Source organism: Acomys minous, assembly GCF_964271855.1.
Source record: "Acomys minous genome assembly, chromosome: 7".
Taxonomy (NCBI): Eukaryota; Metazoa; Chordata; class Mammalia; order Rodentia; family Muridae; genus Acomys; species Acomys minous.
The window spans coordinates 75,520,023-75,531,888 of record NC_140488.1 but is presented as its reverse complement, the minus strand read 5'-3'; positions in this window follow the sequence as shown (position 1 = coordinate 75,531,888).

Here is an 11,866-nt window from a genome sequence, read left to right as displayed (position 1 = left end):
CTACCTAGTCCTAGCAGTGGCCAAGAAGAATGGGAGTACTAGAGAAGAGGCTCTTAAGAATCATCCTTTATCCTTACATGAACATTAGTAAGCCTTAAGGCAGCCACCCCCAATCACATCAGATGGCCTCCCTGTCTACGTGGTTCCACGCCTGGCGCGGTGGGAATATCTGCCTCTGTTATTTGCCTGTTTAGCACACTCTTGCCAATTAGATGAGTAAATGCGGAGAAAGGGGATGGCAGCACCCATGACACTAAAAGTATCAACTGTCTGGGATAGAAGGGTTGGTACCCTCAAAGAGCAGCCGACGATCTGCTCAGAGAGCATCCTTTTGTTCTGTGGCTCTGGTCCACTTGGTTTCCTTTGAAGAGGAAGATGACTCAGCCCTCCTATTCTAGCTCCTGCAGCCTAGCTGAGGAGAAGCTCTGCAGAGACTCAGTTCCCTCTTGTTTATGGGGTGGGAGGTAGAGGGCTGTCAGGTGCTGAGGAGGAGGTTGTTTCGTGGGTGGTGACAGCAAGAAGGTTACCAATAATATATTTGTATACTGCCTAATAAAGGATCCGTCTCCCCCTCACTGAGGCTCCTGAAACTGGTAGAGCATGGGTGAAATTTCCTACAGAGATAGAAGCAGTGTTTTCAGCCCTCCTCCAGTTGTTGCCAGGGCTACCTCCATCCTGAGCTTTGTCTTCTGCCCTTAGAACCCCCACCCTGCACTTTATTTACAAACTGGCCAGCTTGAGTTGCCCCTTGGTCTGAATCCTTTCAAGATCACACTTTCTGTACCATCCAACTTTATTAAGCCTCTGCACATGTGGAGACCCAAGAGGCACATCACACAAAGTGGACCAGTGGAACCTGTGTGAGCTCGTGTAGTAAAAAACCCAAAAGTGTCTGTCTTCAGTGGCTGTAGAGAGGTTGGCTCCTAGGTCTGGGATGATTATGTGGATAATGGCCACCACTGTAATCAAGTCCAGCAATTGGCAAATAAGGCTTTCATGTTGGTACCTGTCCACTAGGAAGGGAGAGGAAATGGGCAGGTTAACAGGCCCTTAATATGAAGTACTGTTTCCACTTTTAACACAAAGGCCTTGCAAAGACAGGAATACTGTCCTAATGCTACAAAGCTGGATGGACCAAGCAGAATGGTTTCCTCCAGCCCACCCTGCACTTCTGGGCTCCTTATGCTTTTAGTCCTGTATCTTCAGGCTACTTCTTGGAGGGAGCATCCTTAAAACCCTAAACTAAAACTGCCACTTCAACACCACTGGAACTCTAGAGGCTCCTTTCCCAGTTGACTCAGCAAAGAAAAGGTTCCGCCAGTTTCCCCGCCTTTACTCCCTCAGCTAAAGCCAGACGGAGGTGGTGAGGAACCCATCTTCCTCCATTCTCCTCAGCACTGTGTGCCTGATGCCTCACTGCTTGGAAACCAAAAAAGCACCACCTTCTCCACTCCCACCAGAGCCAGGCCTTCCAGGGTACCGGAGGCAGCTGTTTGGGTGAGTTCCAGGACTCAGGGCTTCTCTCTGCTACGATAGTAACAGTTACTGCTTCTCAGTTCTGCTTACCATGTGCATAGATATGTATGCCTGCGTTCCTGTGCTTATACATATGCTGATTTTTTATTTTTTTTGTTTTTATGCTCACATCCTGTCAGGCAAGATATATCCTCATTCTCCAATGGAGGAAATTGTCTCAGAGAGACAAATCCGTGACTTGTCACTGTCACACAGCTAAGCAAGCATGCACATGCCTAAGTTGAATGAAAGCATTTGCCCTCTGTGGCTGTCACATAGAAGGCAGTTACATCTGCAAACGGTGGCCCAGTGCACTGTGCACACTTATAATTGCAACATAGAGGAAGCTGAGACAGGAGCATCTCAAGTTCAAAGCCAACCTGGACTCCATAATGAGATCTGACTGAAACAAAGTCTGCTGTGGTGGGTGCACAAGGGTGATTCCAACACTTGGAAGTGGAGGAAGGAGGATCAGGAGTTCAAGACTAGCCTTAGCTATAAAGCTAGGTGAAGACAGCCCAGGCTAACACTGTCAAAAGAAAGAAAAAGAGGTACTGAGGGAGAAAGATAAGGCAAGGAAGATAGAGAGCAAGGAGAAGGAAGAACTCATGTTCATCTTTTAGCTTTTCCAATTATTTATTATTATTACTGTTATTACTACTCAGTGGCCTTAAATTCCTCATCCTCACCTAAGCACTGGGATTCCAGCTCTATATCATCATTCCCAACATCTGAAGCAATGTTTCTTTTCAAGGCATTTTATACTCAAGTGTCCTTTCCATTTTTGTACCTCATAACACCCTCTTGAGAAAGTCAGAGCAGGGGAGCTAAAGGAATGATTTAAAACCTAAAATAGTTAGTGTTCTGGGTTAGTTTTAATTCTTGGGACTCTGTCGCCTGAAGTGAAATGTTCACTTTTGCCATTTAAGGCAACTTAAAAATGAGGGACTTTTGAAACTAACATCCATCGGTTCTCTGAATTCTAAAAGAGCCTCCTCCACTTCCTTCTGGTCTCATGTTGAATCATACGTGCAATTGGCACTCCATCCCCCATTCCAGTGGGTCATCCTCCAACCTGTTACTGTTGTTACTAGGTTCTCCTTGCAAATAGTACTCTTCCACACCTGCACAGCATTTTTTCAAGATTTCTTTCTACCCACTGTGTCACGCTGAACTCACAAGACTGTTTACTTTGGTTTCATACCAAGACTGTTTGAGCTCTAGCTCAGAGACACGACCAATACCTGCCCTAGTTATCCCACAGGCTGGAGTGAGGAGCAACAGGAAAGAAACCATGAAAGCAAATGATGCTGTCAAGCACTGGATCCTTTATTTTTAATCCAGTGTTTGACAGCATCTTCTGTTTGAAAGAAATTTTCTGTTTAAAATATGTATGTATGTAGGTATTTATATATGTCTGTGTATGTATGTATGTATGTATGTATGTATGTATGTAAAAATAGTGTATGAGAGGCTATAATGATGCTTCAGTCATCTATCAGCAACAAAGGTTGCCCCCCAACTCATTATTGACCTTGCTTCCTCCAAATCTCCATCCTCCTGGACCCATAGAGTAAGAGATGGAGATCACCAGGTGCAACTCTGAGACTTTATAACACAAGGAATTGTTCAGTTTGTGCTCTGATGCTTTTAGAAGTCTAGGTTTTGCTCTGTTGCCCAGGCTCAAGTGATCCTCTTTTGTGGAAAGCCACAGATAGCAGCAGCCTCTGCTGCTTCCCCGGTGCAATGCGCCCCCTTTTGCGCATGCGCAGTGCGCCCCTTTTTGCGCATGCGCAGTGAGTAAACCTTATGCGCATGCACAGTGAGCAAGCCCCTTATGTGCATGCCTGAAGGCATGACGTAAGGTGGCGTGATTCGAACAAGACATAGCGTGAGGTGGTGTGATCCGAATGCACCAACCAGGAGTGACGACGTGGCAGTTTCTGATAGGACAGGCACACTATAAAGATTCTGTGGGAGCTTTTCCCGGGGTCACTCTGGTAGTCAAGGATCCTGAATAAAAACTGCTGCAAGAAGAGTTCCCGGTGTTGGTGTCTTTCCTGCTGGACTGGAGCGGCATCAGCATTTTGGTGACCCGTACGGGGAATCTCAGAACTTGCGGCAGCCAGGGCAGCTAGCTGGTAAGTTCCCGGTCAGTGGGACATAACTGTTAAGTTCTCAGGCTTTGAGACAATAAAGTTCCGGGACTCGGACAAAATGGAGAATTATATTTTGGGGAAAGTGAAAGAGGAACAGTTTGAAGGGGACGATTCTGGCCCCAAGGACGAAGAATTAGAGGAGTTAGCTGAACGGCTAGATAGCATTATTATACCAAAAAAGAAGGAGACCAAGATTACGCAGCCGTCAGCTCCTGAACTAGAGCCACCTGAATCTCCAGGCAGAATAAGACCCCCATCCCATATACCAGGGGGAGGTAGGTCTGCCTGTCCTGAGGTATGGAGGCAATTTCATTTGCAAAATGCCCCTCATTGTTACCCAGTTTTTCAGAATGCACAAGGGAATCGTTATCACGAACCCTTGGATTTTAAAATTGTCCAAAGACTGGCTGAGTCTGTTCGTGCTTATGGCACGACCACAGCCTTTGTTATGGCGCAGTTGGAATCCCTAGGGAGGTATTGCATGACACCCTCAGATTGGCAAAATTTAGCACGAGCCTGCCTTTCACCTGGCGTCTATTTAGATTGGAAAGCTTATTACATTGAGTTCTCAGCTGAGCAGGCAACTGCCAATGCAGCTAATGGACAACCGGCATGGGACCAGGATATGCTTATGGGGCAGGGACGTTTCGCTAACCAATAGACAGGATATCCGGCGCAAGTTTTTGAGCAAATTAATTTTATTGGCACAAGGGCATGGAAAGCCCTTCCTAAACGAGGGCAAGTATCTGGAAATCTCACAAAAAATTATTCAAGGAGGCAATGAAATATTTGCCAACTTTGTGGCCAGATTAGTTAATGCCGCTGGAAAGATCTTCGGCGACCCAGATACTGCAATGCCTTTGATAAAACAACTTATTTTTGAGCAATGTACCAAGGAGTGTAGACAAGCTATAAATCCATACAAACATAAATCTTTAGATGTGTGGTTAAAGATCTGCAGAGAGATAGGAGGACCATTATCAAATGCAGGATTGGCTGCATCCGTGATGCAGGCAGCCCAGGGAAGGAATAGAAAGGGAATTACTGGTCCTCAAAATTGCTCCAAGTGCGGCAAAGAAGGACATTTCAGACACCAGTGTCCCAGGGGGATTAATCAGACTAGTCAAAATCCTCCTCCATGTACACCTGGCCTCTGTCCCAAATACAGGAAAGGAAATCATTGGGCTAATGAATGCCAGTCAGTAAAAGACATTAATGGTCAACCACTAGCAGCAGGATTTAGGGGAGCACGGCTAAAAAACGGGACACAGGGCCCTCGTCCTCAGGGCCCTCAAATATATGGGGCAATGGAGGAGACCAGAGCTCCGGAACAGTGGCCGAGTCTGCGTTCTCCCATAGAATGGTAACGCCCTGGAGAGCTACTAGAGGAAGCGCAGGCCTCAACCTCTGTTCCACCACCAGACTCGTACTGACCCCACAAATGGGGCCTCAGTTGGTAGCCACTGATTTCACTGGCCCTCTACCAAAAGACACGGTGGGACTACTAATTGGCCATAGTTCTACTACATTGCAAGGCCTTATAAACATTCCAGGCTCCATGACACAGCCTGAGTATAGGTGGGGAATCTTGTCGGGTTTTCCAAAACATACAACCGCAACTTTCCTAAGAATCTTCACCACCAATGTTTCGTTAACAAAAGAGATTTCACCTGATACAGAAAATATGGGCTTTCCCCTTAAAGGAAGCTTATGTTTTCAGATTATTAACTTGTCTAGCAGTCTCTCCCAGTATCTTGCAGGTAACTGGAGCAGAAGCCTGGCTAGTCCCCTGCAGGAACTGCGTCTCTCCCTAGTGCACATCAATTCTACACGAACTGACGTCTCCATGGTCTCTGGGCTGTCGCAGTGGTTCCAGAACGCCTTCTCTCATCGGCAGGAATGGGCAGGGATAAGAGCTTTGACAGTGTGTCTGGTCCTTGTCAGTTGCCTAGCACTCTGGTGCATATGCAGGATGCACACCCACCAACATTGCACGCAGGCCTCTATGATGCAAGCATTTGCTGCACTGGAGGCTGGGCAATCTCCTCAAATGTGGCTTGGCATGATAGAGAAGTAGTCAGTGACGGATATAGATCCTCCGTGCACTTGGCAGACCAAGGCCATGACACTAATGTGCTTCCGTTTCCTTGGCATGGTGAGAATGGCATATACTCAGATATTGCCTGCCGTAAGGCATGGGTACCTGCAAGGGGTGTAGGATGAGGTACCACAGGGGGAGGACCCGATTGTCCGACTCTGAGTCCCCCGAGAAGTAAACCTGATTGCATAGAGGTTGATGTCGGAAACTGTCTTGTTCGCTGTATGTTGGGGATGCCCACAGACAGCAGATCAGGACCCCCCTCTCCTCCTCAAAAAGACATCTTGACAGGCCAATCTGGCCCCAGGAGGATCAGGTCAATGCTTCCCCCCTCTGGTTAATGCCCGCTCTCTTCGGGGACCCAAGCTCACCTGTATATGATGGATCCATCTACCTCCTTTTCCAATAAAGAGAGGGAGGAGAAGAAGAAGATGTTGAAGAAGAAGAAATTGGGGACGGGCTATATGGCCAATGTTCAACCATCTTGTCAGCCTACTTCTCCAGTGCAGCGGGGACAACCTACCAGGCATTCTCTGTGCCACTTGCTCAAAATTTAATGAATAAGGGGGAACTATGGAGAGCCACAGATAGCAGCAGCCCCTGCTGCTTCCCCGGCACAGTACGCCCCTTTTTGCGCATGCGCAGTGAGCAAGCCCCTTATGTGCATGCCTGAAGGCATGACGTAAGGTGGCGTGATTCGAACAAGACATAGCGTGAGGTGGTGTGATCCGAATGCACCAACCAGGAGTGACGACGTGGCAGTTTCTGATAGGACAGGCACACTATAAAGATTCTGTGGGAGCTTTTCTCGGGGTCACTCTGGTAGTCAAGGATCCTGAATAAAAACTGCTGCAAGAAGAGTTCCCGGTGTTGGTGTCTTTCCTGCTGGACTGGAGCGGCATCGGCACTCTTTGCCTCAGCCCTCAGAGGCCTGGAACTGTAGGGATGAGCCACCGGGCCCAAGTTGAGTGGTTTTAAAGGGGAGTTGGGATCTTGTAGAAATAACCCTTTGAAATATGTAGAGACAGAGATGATGCTTCATTGCTTCAATGTTTTCTCAAGCTGTCTTCTGCAGATTAGCCAAAAGGGTTGTGGCATAATTTTCTTTGTGTGGTAAAACAATTGACAAAGGAAAAGATTCTAAAAATTGGGTTTCACATATCTAGCTCTGAAACTGCCTTTGACAAATATATGGAAATGAATTACTGAACATAGTCTTAGCTTTCAGATTCTTTGTCCCAACTTGTAATAAATCTTTCAATGACAGTGTCTTAAGGCCACTACTGCTCCAATATGGTAATAACAATAATGCTCGTAGCTACTGTATAGTAAGCACCTACTATATACCAGGAGTATTATTCATCATGTTTCTAATCCTTGTAAGTGCCCAAAGTACATATTACCAAAGACTGAGTATGTTTATGAAAACACTGAGGCTCAGATGAATGAGTGTCCAAAGATCACTTGGCTCCAATTAGCCTGGATTCCACATCTGCTGACTCTGAACAGCTTCCATTGGGCTGCACTCCATCTCCAGGAAGCACCCCACACATAAGAAGGCAGAGAATACAGCCTGGTAGCCAACTGCTCTTTGTATTTTGAGCAGCAATTCCATCAGCTTTGCTTCTTGAGCCTTTTGGGGACACATCTACGATCAGCTCACTGGGAAATCCCTAAAGACACACACACACACACACACCATCCTTTCTACTACCTCTTCATTCCTCAACTTACAGGGGAAAAGTCCTGCCCCTTGCCCCTTCTGCTGAACGCTGTCTATGTTCAGCCCTGGCTAATCTTTGCTCAAGGGAAAGCCTGAACACTTTCTATGACAGTCTCTCACTCTGGGACTCCTGCATATTTTGTAAGCCTGTCAAGGCCCCCTTCATCCACCAGACTTTTCCACAACAACAAACAGTGCACAGTGGCCATGAGTGTATGGATCCTCCAGAGAAGGAAGGAGGCATTCAACGTCCAACGCCCTAGTCCCTGGCTCCCTGCCCTGGCTCCAAGAAATTGAGAAATTCTTATCTGATACTTCCTTTCCAGCTTTATTTAATGTTCCCTTCTTGTTCTTTGTCCAGTTCTCCCTGTTTCACCCTGTGTCCTGGATCATCTCTACCTTATGGCTGTTACCTGCCCTGACTTTCCCACCTAAATTCCAGGCCTGTCTCCTATCATGTGCAAAATTGCGTCTACTGATGTGCAAACAGAACTAGAACTTGACAGCCTTGAAATGAACTCAACCACTTCCAGCCCTCTCTCCATCAGGGCTTCTTGTGTCCCCATAACCAACTTGTGCTCATCCTAAAAAGCTCGCCATTGTTTCTGGCTTCTCCCTACTGAGAAAGCAAGTATTCAGACATTTGCTGAATGGATCAGGGAATGAATGGGTCCTATCATGAATCACATTGCTTCATCAGGAAGATGCACAATAATCTAGCCTCGTTCTTTTCATATTCAAACAACTTTGCATAAAAGAAAACTCAGAGTCTTTTTGCCTTAAAGGGGCAGTCATTGCCATAGCCGGCAGACTGATGGAGCATTTCAGCCTGTTCTGAGGAGACTGCTCTTCCAGCAAACAGAGCTCACAGAACCCTCTCTTTGAAAACTTAGTAAATAATACAGCAGTGCACCTTGAAGTAATTCCATTGCCTTACAGACCACAGGTTAGTCTGCAATGTGGATGCACCATCACTTATGTAGCTATCCCAAGATGTTGAACATTTGGATTGCTTTCAGGAGTTAGTGTTTTTTATTTGATTCAGTTAACCAAGCAAGTGGCCTGATTTGCTTATATCCTGATAAAGTAGCACTAAAATGGGAAAGATGGTAAGGATGCTACAGGGTAGGACTGAAAAGGAAGCTTTCCATTAAAGGTTCTCTTGACTTCTGTCTGAGTCCTGTGAGCATACTGGCTACTCAAAGCACACATGCTGAAGGCTTATTGTCTACCAAGTGTGGCACTTGATCCTGGCCGTTGAGATGGGGTCTAGGCACGTAGCCTAAATTTTTAGTATATGCTCTTCCAAAAGTACATATCACGTACCTTGGGGATTCAGAGAGCTTCACGTCTCAGGGAGTAACATTTTCACTGAACCTTGAAAGATGGATAACAGTCAGGGTGATCTAGGACTGTCATGGACAGAGAGAGGCCCAACTTGGACAGACTGAGGGACAGGGCTACCTGTGATATGGAGTTTTCAAAATGGAAGGAAAATGAACCTTTAAAATAAAAGACAGGGTCTCCTTATGTAATCCAAGATGGCCTAGACCTTACAGTGATCCTCCTGCCTCAGATTTCTGAATGCTGCGATTTCAGGCATGGGTCACCAAATGTGGCTGGACATGAAGCATTTAAGGAGGACAAAAGAGGTCCAGACTTGGACTCTGAAGTTTGGAGTAGATCTCCAAGGCAACAGCATGTTTAAAAGTTTGAAATAGGCCAGCAACACACTAAGAATGTTTATATAGTTGCTTGTTTTGTTTTTATTCTCTTAATTTCCTTTGCAACAGGATCTCATTAGATAGGCCAAGCTGTATAAGCCAGGCTAGCCTGGAACTCATATAGCACAGGGTGGCCTCAAACCCACAAGTCTCCTGCCCCAGCTTTGTGGGTGCTGAGACTTGGCTGTAAAGAGCAATTACTGCTGCTGCTGCTGCTGCTGCTGCTGCTGCTGCTGTTTGCTTTGGTTTCCATGTTGTACAAAGTGTCTTTGATAGCAATCCTTCTGAAAGTAGTGTGGAGACCTTTGAGCAGCAAACTTCTGAAGTACAGGAAACGATGGTAAGAGCATAAGGCGCAAAGACACATTGTTCTTTTTTTTTTTTTTTTTTTTTTTTTTTTTTTTTTTTTTTTTTGCCCCAGGTCATAGCAGGTTAGTCCAGAAAGCTCTTGATTCTGAACACTACTCAATCTCAGGCAACAGGAATGTTTGGTCACTCTTGCCTAAACCAGGCAGGCACTGGAAGCCAGCATGCTGGCCTGCTCTAATAAGTGACCCTGTGACCCATACATCATTCCAGGGATCCTACAAGTCCCATCTGGGTTGCCCTAGACCCTCTCAGATCCCTTGTCCTACCACCACTCCTGAGCCTTCTACACTACACTGTCCACCCAGTGGCCTCAGACACAGAGACCTGTAAAGAGCGACCTCACGTAAGCACCTTCCAGGCTTCTCTTTTCTCCTGCCCCCTAAGCCTAAAGCTTGTCTCAGAGGCAACTAACTGTTTCCCTGTGTAGCAGCAAAGCTCTGTATTTCTGTGTCATGCTCTTCGCCTCGAAGCCTATTTGTTCCCAGTGTACTTTCCCACTCCCGAATTCTAGTACCAGGCAACAGCTTTGGGTGGCAGCCTCATGTGAGACGCTTTCCAAACCTCACGGCAAATAAGTATGAGTGATTTTTCTATATCGTTGTCTGCTTTCGGGGGCGGGGGAGGGGGGTGGAGTTGGTTTTGTTGTTGTTGTTTTGTTTTTTGAAACAAGCTGGCCTCAAACTCACTATGTAGCCAAGGATGCTCTTGAGCAGCTGCCTCTCCTGCTTTAGCTCCCAAGTTTTGTGATTATAAGGCATGTGGCAACGCACTCAGCTACATGGGGTTAATATCTTCTACCAAGTAAGAAAACTAAAATGTGGAGAGTGCACCCCAAATCCCTTTATATAGCACCTTTTAGTTTTTCTTTCTTTCACTTTTGAGATTATAATATAATAACATCATTTCTCCCTTTCCTCCCTCCAAACCTTCCCATACCTTTCTTGCTCTCTTTCATATTCATGGCCTCCTTTTTGCATTATTTGTTGTTACATGCAAATATATCTATATATATATACATATATAGATATATATATACACATATAGATATAGATAGATCCTGCTCAGTCCATATAAAGCTACTTGTATGTATGTTTTCAGGCCTGGTAACTCTGCACTGGAGAACCAATTGGTGTGTTTTTCCCTAGGGAGGACCATCCCTCCTGCTCCCTGCTGTACGCAGCTGCCTGTAGTTCTTTGGGTAGCATTAAGGCCTGTGGGCTTTTCCCCATCTACTTGGCGTGTCTGTTGCTGTGAGCCTTGTTCAGCTCACACTTGGGCAGTGATATTGGTGGGACTTGAAGGGCGTAGCGTCTGTTTTTACTAGGAGACATAACCTCACAGCCAACTCCCTGATCCTCTGGCTTTCTGTAGTGGTCGTTATCTGTTGCAAAGAGAAGTTTCCTAGATGAGGGGTAAAGGAAGACTACACTTATCTGTGGTTGTAAGAATACATATTTAGCTGAGCGGTGGTGGCACACACCTTTAATCCCAGCACAGGGGAGGCAGAGGCAGGCAGATCACTGTGAGTTTGAGGCCAGCCTGGTCTACAAAGTGAGTCCATGACTCATGCAAGGCTACACAAAGAAACCCTGTCTCGAAAAACAAAAAAATAAAATATACAAAATTAAGAATACATATTTAGATACATATTATGCTAGTTTAATAGGTTAGGTGGCTGTTGGTCCCCTTCCAATAGCCATGACTTTATTAGCACTGGGTAGGGGCTCAGTTTCTGGTACCAGACATGATTTACCCTGTGTTGAATTGGTCTTAAGTCCAATTGGAGAGCTATTGGTTACTAACCACACAGGTATGCTTGGCATTTAGAGTTATTGTGTTAATCCAGCACATTTTAGCTAAGGTCATCTTACCATTTGCTTGGTATTATTCTAGATTTCCGCACGTGTCAAGAGTTGGGCAGTAAGTGATAGATGTCTATATGTCACCAGTACAAAGATTAAGGCCACCGTGGAAGTCAAAGTAGATGAAAGAAAAAGTTCTTAGTTGTGTGACCATGAATGACATTCCTTTACTTCCTAGGGTACCAGGTGTTCTAACCGCCCTCATTGGTTCCAGAAACATTTACTTGCGTAAAGTTTAGCCTGTGCTATATGGCCCTGAGGTATATGTCAGGGACATGGAAATGGGACACTGTCTGTCCCTGACCTTGTTCTGCTTCCATGTGTTACCTTGAGACTTTTCTAGACTTTTCTCCATATCCTCATCTAACAGTGGAGAGGAGAGACTTGATCATTAAGAGCCTCCAAGCTCTTCACAT